This window comes from Herpailurus yagouaroundi, unplaced genomic scaffold (genome assembly GCF_014898765.1).
Source record: "Herpailurus yagouaroundi ecotype Mexico unplaced genomic scaffold, PumYag 160, whole genome shotgun sequence".
Taxonomy (NCBI): domain Eukaryota; kingdom Metazoa; phylum Chordata; class Mammalia; order Carnivora; family Felidae; genus Herpailurus; species Herpailurus yagouaroundi.
In genome coordinates this window covers 42205782-42214092 of record NW_024412401.1, presented here as the reverse complement: position 1 = coordinate 42214092, position 8311 = coordinate 42205782, and the positions used below count along the sequence as shown (strand labels likewise).

Here is an 8311-nt window from a genome sequence, read left to right as displayed (position 1 = left end):
TTATTTTATTTTATTTTATTTTATTTTATTTTATTTTATTTTATTTTTTCATCATTACAAGTGCCCTCTTTAATCCTCATCCCCTATTTCACTCATTCCCACACCCACCTCCCCTCTGGTGATGGGATCATCAGTTTGTTCTCTATAGTTAAGGAGTCTGTTTCTTGGTCTGTATCTCTCTCTCTTTTATTTTTCCTTTGCTCATTTGTTTTGTTTCTTAAATTCCACATATAAATGAAATCGTATGGCATTTGTCTTTCTCTGAATTATTTACTTCGCTCAGCATTATACTTTCTAGCTCTTTCCATGTCATTGCAAATGGTAAAGATTTCATACTTTTTTATGGCTGAGTAATAGTTTGGCTATTGGAAATAATGCTGCAATAAATGTAGGGGTGTATATATCCCTTTGAATTGGTGTTTTTGTATTTGTTGAGTTAAATACTCAGTAGTTTGATTGCTGGATCATAGGGTAGTTCTATTTTTTGAACCAATCTACATTCTAATCTTGGTTCCAACATTGACTGTAGGGTGGCCATAGAAAAGTCACCTGACCATATTTGCTAACAAAATTTGCTTTGGATGAGAGAAACTTTTCTTGTCTAAACATCAAAATAATTACTGGGCTTACAAGCCAGAACACAGCAATAATTAACAAAAAGTACAGTGTTCTCCACATAGTAATAATTGACTAAATGTTCATTCCCTTAGAACAGCTGCAGTCTTTCTCACATCTGGACTTTTATTTCCATGATAAACACCTCAGTCCCCTTGTTAACTCTTACCTGGATTATTATAACAGCCTCTAACTGGTCTCCAAATCTCTATCTTGTCCCTTCCCTATCCTGTCTTTCAGAGCCACCTGACCATGTATTTCTCTGACCATGTTGCTCTGGTGTTCAAAAATCTTCAGTGGTCTCCATCACCTCCAGCCTAAGCTCCTACCTTCTGCCAATACTCTTCCAGCCCTGTGGCATCCCCCCTACCTTTGCCTGGGCTCCAGCACTGTCCAGGAAATATAGTTCCCTTTTTTAATGGCATAGCAGTGATACACCAGCCACTGCGTCTGGCCCCTTACATCTGTTTCTCTTCACCATTATGCTCATTTTAGGACGTATGATTCTGATAAGTTAAATGATTTTCTCAAGGCCATTCACCAAGCGAAGAAACAAAAAAATTAAAAATATAGATGTAGATAGATATAGATACAGATATAGATGATATAGATATAATCAGGCTGGCTCTAAAACTTCCATGCCATTTTTTGGACCATATAGCTGCATTGAAATACACACCATAAATTGTTTTATTCTGCCAAATGAGATATGCTATGTTTGTTAATTTGTTAGCCTGGTTCATGAGGTTCATGTGGTTCATGTGAGAGAAAGTTAAGACACAAAGTATATATGAACCAGAGTGCCAGGGGTTTGGAATACATATGGTACAGTTTGGATTCACTCCTATAGCAAGGGAGATCCTGGCACTAAATAATTACAACAGGGAAGCAAACAAGCCAAAGAGATAACCACTGGGAAGCTGAGTCACCAAAGGAGGTGGTAGCTAAGGCAGAGATGATGGAGAGGAGATGACTGAGTGAAAAGATACTTAGAATGTTGTCTATTTAACAAGTTTAGCAATTGCCTCTTGAGCAAACGCCATGCAACTGTGTGAAGTTCATTACAGCCTCCAGTGTAACTGCTAAAACCAAAGTGAAATTTGTGGTTACTATTGCCCACGGGTCTAAGTTTATTCTGTCATCATTAGTGGGGATATAAGGCCTTCCAACAAGGAAAATGATCATTTTGCTTCACTGCATTCTTATATCAGTTTAAAAGATGCCAAAGTACAGCACTCACGTGGGTATATGAGAGTTAGGCTTCCCATTGTAAAGGGATCAATATCTGTTCTACCAGCAGCGGCTACAAAGCACCTTTTAAAACTAATAATTGTGGAAGAGCTGAATCCTTCATAATAAAATCTTTAAAACCTGTATAAAATCCCTCTGTAAAGCCATTTTCCTGGGGAGACCTATAATTATCGAAAGGCAAGATGGGCGCACTGGCCCATTTCACATAAACATGGATGGTATGAGCCTTGGCCAGGAAAGCTGAAAGTAGAGAAATAAAACCCAGATGAGAAAATGAACCAGGGTCAATTTGTCTTCCCAATGTACTTTATTGTATACAAATGATAAAGCATAAACAGCCTCTGATTTCCCACCAGACACTGATGCTTTTTTTTTCCCTAAAAAGACTCTGCCTAACATTGAATCTCAAATCCTATCATTCAAATATACATATCACATTCACCCTTGGCGAATTCTCCTGCAGTTAACCCTATTTTCATGTGGCATTTTTCTTGAATTTTAAATTCAGGCATTTAGTTAGTATTCAGAATCTTCCTTTTTCTTTGATCTCTTAAAAAACCAGCGTGGTGGGGGTAATTATACCCCTCCAATCTCTGCTCAATATACTAGAGTGTACTTTGTTGTTCAAAAAAGCAGAGAAAAAAGAATCTGCCTGAGCTCAAGTTCATCCTAACACACTCCTAAGCAACTGTCCTGCTTTTAGCAACCTTTTTCAAGGCTTCATTTCCACAGGACTTGGGCAAGCCTCGTTGTTAATTCTTACCACAGGAACGAGAGAAGAAACAAAAGGCCAAAATGTCAAAATTCTATGTGGCCTGAGCAATCCATTTCATAATCTGGTTCTCAGTTTCCTTTTCTCTGAAATGAAGGAGTGGGACCAGAACTCAGAGACCGAATCATTTTAATCTCTTGTTACAACCCTGTTCAATCAATAGTGACTGTTTCAAATACTTCCTTGATTCAGTGGCGGACTCCAGGCTCAGGGGGGAAGAGTATCAAGGCTGATTAGCAATGTCTACCAAGGGCACAGGATGTGGAAATGACAACATGAGTGCCATTTTTTTTTTTTTTTTTACGTACTTGGTGTACGTATGATGCTTTTAGTTCCTGTACGATTCCTATTCTCTGTTAGAGAATAGGAGAAAGATTATGTTGGACTAAGCATGTAGATTTAAGAGTTGTGAGAAGGTGAACTCAATATTCCAGGATGAGATGACTAAAGGGATTTAAAAATAGAAGATAATCTAGAGGCCAGTGATTGAATATGAGACAGGAGATCCAGAGAGATGAAAGTGGAGATAAATATTACATGCAGGCAAATAAATGGGCTGAAAATTGAGATTAGACCTGTTGTCTACAGTTGGTTTCTCCTTGCTGTGATGCTTGAGGGACAGCTGTGTATAAAGGATCAGGAAGGAAAAAAAACAACAACAACCAAAAACCTCCTGATGTCATCAAATAAAGAATTCTGTAATTCTACCACCCTAACAAATAGGAGATATTTCATGACATTTGGAAAATACTGAATAAAGGAATATGACATCAAACCAGGGGTGATCCCCTCCAGCACTACCCCCAGGGCAAATGGAAATATTTGAAGATATTTTTTATTGACGTGACTGGGGTGGGAGGCAGTGGTGCTGGCACATTAAGGTAGAGGCCAAGATGCTGGTTAATTTCCTACAAGGCAGAGAATAACCCTGTATAGCAAAGGGTTGTCCAGCCCAAGAATGTCAACGGTTGAGAAATCCTGTCTTAAAGGAATGAATGAAAGAACAAATGATCAAAGCCCTATCCTACATGTGCTCTATTGTGCTGGAGACTCCAGTATTGACCAACACACTTGATCTCCTCTTTAACCCACATCTAGGCTGCATTTCCCACCCTTCCTTTAAAGTGGGATGTGGCCACATGACTAGGTTTGGTTCAATAAGATGTAAATAAAAGTGACACATGACACTTCCAGAACTGACCCATTAATAAACTTCCCAATCTCTCTTTTTCCTCTTGCACTAGCTGGATGGCAAGTTCTCCTGTGACCTAACAGAGGGAGAAGACACAAAATGAAGGGCGTCTAGGACCTTGAATGACTATGTAGAGCAAGCATCCCTTCAACTTCTGATTCTCCACATTGGATTGTACTGTACAGGAAAAATAATGTTAGGCTTTTATTTCATCAAGCCATTGAAAGTTGAAGGTTACATGTTACAGGAGTTAGCTTACTTTGAGTAGTACATCTGAAATATGACCAATTGGACTGTGTGCTATTCCCTAGCAAAAACAACAAATCAGCATTTTTTGACCTTTGTCCGTCTGTCTCTGTCTCTCATGTTTTGTACATGGATACACATTTTATTAGCTTTTCTTTTAGAGAAGTTCCAAGTCTCTCTGTTCCAAGTCTAAGCTTCCCTATTCCTAGGAACTCTTTTTTTCCCATCCTTCCCCCCCCCCCACCCCGCCCCATGCCGTACAAAGCTGCTGACAGTCTACATTAGTAGCTATCCTATCACAAAAGCAGAAACAAAGGGATAAGTTTCTTCCCTTTATGTATCAGAATTTCTGGGATCCAGGAAGCATCACGACTCCATAATAGATTATAGGGTTCTTGAATGACTTAAATTCAGAAGAAAGAAAACTTAAGCACTGTGCTAGTCTCTGTGGGTCATAAAAATGTGTTATATACATGACTGCCTTCAAAGAATTTATATTCTGGTAAAATAAATTAGAACAAAAACATAAAGAGCTATGATAAATACATTATAAGGACAAATAAATTCCTCTAGAAGTTCAAGAGAGAAGTTCAAGAATATCATATGTAGTTAGAGACTTCATAAAATAATAAATTGAAGCAACGTCCTTTCACATGGGTTTCAGGAATAGGTAGGTTTTGACAAATGAGCATGGGGTGAGACATGAAGCCATTGAAATGCCAATTACACTAGGGGGCAGCGGGAAGTCTAATTGGCCAGAGTCTAGAGCAGCACCATCCAATAGAAATATAATGAGCCACAAATGAAAGCCAGGTGCAATGTTTTTCAAGTAGCCACATTAGAAAAGTAAACAAGAAATAGGATAAATCAATTTTAACAGTATATTTTAACTCAATATATCCAATACACTATTATTTCAATGCACTGCAAATAAAAACATTAATAAGATACTTCCTTTGTTTTTTTTCATTGTACATCTGTGAATTCTGGAGTGACTTTTACATTTATAGCACATCTCAGTTTGGAGTTGGACGTGTCTAGTAGTTATCATATTGGACAATTCAGGGCTAGAAACCATGTAGGTAAGAGGCCGGGACTTTGTTCTTGAAATCACCCACATGGCCTACAGTACAATCATTTGCACAGTGGTACTCAGCGCGGTCTGTTGGGAAGAATTGTTTCCGTAAATGCTTCCACGGAAAACGCAGGATTATGAAGCTTCAGAGATAGACTTTTCTGCTGTGATATAAAAGAATATGATGTACTATGCAGGAAGTCTTAATTGGTTACCCCCCATCACCTTTCCTGAATGCCAGTCTCTGATACTTGACTCTGACATTCTAATGCCTATTTGTCTGTCTTCTTAGCTGTATGAGATATATTGCAGCAAAGTCACCAACAGCACCCTGGGATAGGAGGTCTTAACATTCTCAGACTTGCCACCAATGTCACCAACTTTAGGCCCTGAATGATGTGCAGGTCTTCTGGAGTAAATCCAGTTGCCCTAAGTGTTGTTTTGGATAACTTCATAACTTTTGGAAATTCTGAATTAATTTTTATCAAAACCAGTGTCTGAATTTTATTTTTCTAATTTTCAGTTTTGGTTCTGCCATATATATATATATATATATATATATATATATATATATATATATTTTCTCTTTTTTTTTATTTATCTTTTTTAACCAGTGCTTGTCCATTCGCCCTCGTCTTCTAAAATTGTCTGCAACTCCTTGTTCAGGGGTTCACTACTTGCTTGATTCCAAAAACATTCAAAATGACCCCCTGACCCAAGTTTCACCTCCCTTCATCCATTCTCCCCATTGTTACTTGAGTGATATTTCCAAAAATAAATTGGAGGGTGCTCTTTCTAAAAATATCACCATTACTTTGAGACCTTCTACAGAAGACCTCTGTCAGGGAGCTTTTTTGACTCTTAATGAGGTTTTGTTTTATTTAGCCACGAACTTTACTTAATAATAATGATAAAAAATAAGATTTAACACTTTGAGGTGCCCTTTTGAGTTCATCTTAAAACCACAGCTTCCTAGGATCTCCTCCCCTGTACACTCATTCCCCTTTATGTGAATCTGAAACAGAGTCCAAGCTTTTCGCATTCACTACTTACAATGAACTTATCTCAGATTACTTTTTACAGACTTCTATCACACCAGACTTCTTTGGTGATATGCTTACTATACTTACTGTTCCCAAATTGGAAGGAGTAACAGCTGGAAAAAAAAAAAATCAGTGATTCCCATGCACTAGGTACTGGGCTTCACATGCAAGGTTTACTTAATTCTTAATACAGCCCGATGGGGAACTGGGGCTAAGACCTTGCTTATAGGGTCATAGAACTGGTACATATCACGATGGGATCCCAACTTTGAGCACTAGCAGATTCTATAGCTCCAGCAGTTAAGCACTCAACTGCGTTTTGACATCTCTGTAATGTACTCATGGCCTTCCATTACCCCAGTCTCCAGGTAGCAGTACCTTTCTCATCCCAGCAGGCCCAGACCAAATGCTGCCTGCTTCATCTATGAGGCCTTCCCTGACATGTCCTGATAAATCATTCCTATTCTTTCAATCCTACAGAGGGATTTAGCAAATACTTCACTAACACTGTCTTTTACATCGGTCGCTGTCTACAAGTATTTTGCCCACTGGCTCTGAGTCACTGTTGCCTTGAATTTCAATTTCCTTTTTTTTTTTTTTTTTAATTGAAGACGAATAGAACTTACTTCATAGTGTTGTGAGAAAAAAAGCCAATGGGAAAATATATGTGGAGTCCTTAGAAGAGGGCCCAGAATATGGGAAATGATCAATACTGGTTAGCAGGTAAGCCTATTATTAACCTCACCAATATTGTCACTGAGTATAAAGGAATTTGCATTAGACATTTCTATACCCCTAATTCCTAATATCATATCACACCTTTTATCCAGTAAGGGCTCCATAAGAGTCTGGTGAACTGAATCATGGTGAACTGTTATTTTTTTCACCCCTCTTGGACTTTAGCTCTATAGAGCTCTCTTATAACTATCAGCATTCTGCTTCTTTGACCTCACAGAAATCTTTATGTTTTAGAATTCTTTTAGAATATCTCTGTATACTTATTTTAAATATGCTAGCTCCTGCTTATTGTTTCTTTCTTTCTTTTCTTTCTTTCTTTCTTTCTTTCTTTCTTTCTTTCTTTCTTTCTTTTCTTTTTACTTTCCACTCCTCTGCTCTGCTTCTATTTTAAGGACTGAAAATGAAGTAAGGAATAAGAGAGGTTAGTTTCCATTTATGTGTAGTCTTACTTTCTAGTGGAAAAAAAAAAAACACAAGGCCACAAGTAAATGCTCTGAAGAAAATAAAACACTGGAAGGTAAAAGAGAATTCAAATTAGTTAGGGAGGGGTCGATGGCTATTTTAATAAGGTAGAAGGCTTCTCCAATGAAACCTGTATGATGGAAGAAGTCAAAGAGATAGATAAGAGTGTTTCCAGGTAAAATGCATGTAGTAGGCCCTGATTTGGGGATAGGTTTGGACTTTACCACAAATAATAAGAAGAGGCTATTGCAGAGAGTGTTAGAAAATGAAGCCTATGAGATAGGGGGATGCCAGTTCACTTACGGTCATGTTATAGACCAAAGGGTGGAAGTTTTTCAAAGACTTTAGGGTTTCCATTGGAGATTTTAATCCATGGTGACATGATTCAATTTAAATATTAAAGGGATATCTTGGTTTAAGTCTAGTGAGAAGAGGGTAGGAGGACAAGAGAGGATGCTGGAAGTACAGTTGGAAGCCATTGAAGAATTACAGGTGATCGTGATGGTTTGAATTATGGTAAGATATGTCTGCATTTAAGATATATATATTATATATATGATATCTACATTTAAGATATATATCTTATCTTATATATATCTTAAGATATATATCTTATATATAGTCATATATATATCATATATATAGTCATATACATGTCATATATAGTCATATATATATATCACATATGATATATATATGTATATATATATATATATATGATGGAATTCTTCAAATGTTTGTAAAAGTAGAGAGATCAGAAAAATAAATTTGTATGTAGTCATCACACAGTTTATCAACATTCTATGGTTCTCTCTCTTTCCTTTTTTCTCCTGCACTTTTTCTTCCATTCTTCCTTCCCTCCTGCCTCTTTTCCTTCCTTCCTTCCTTCCTTCCTTCCTTCCTTCCTTCCTTCCTTC

At 37.4% G+C, this 8311-nt stretch overlaps 2 long non-coding RNA genes across 3 annotated transcripts in view; one reads left to right on the top strand and one right to left on the bottom strand.

The window, feature by feature from the left end:
- LOC121034441 (uncharacterized) overlaps nt 1-7103 on the bottom strand; it is an 18156-nt gene extending 11053 nt beyond the window's left edge. The window contains exon 1 of the long non-coding RNA XR_005792430.1: nt 7014-7103. This is a non-coding gene — a long non-coding RNA (uncharacterized LOC121034441). The remainder of the gene's footprint in view (nt 1-7013) is intronic.
- Nucleotides 7104-7261: 158 nt separating this feature from the next.
- Nucleotides 7262-8311, top strand: part of LOC121034440 (uncharacterized) — a 41541-nt gene continuing 40491 nt past the window's right edge. For both annotated transcript variants that reach the window (XR_005792428.1, XR_005792429.1), the window contains exons 1-2: nt 7262-7353; nt 7820-7910. This is a non-coding gene — a long non-coding RNA (uncharacterized LOC121034440). The remainder of the gene's footprint in view (nt 7354-7819; nt 7911-8311) is intronic.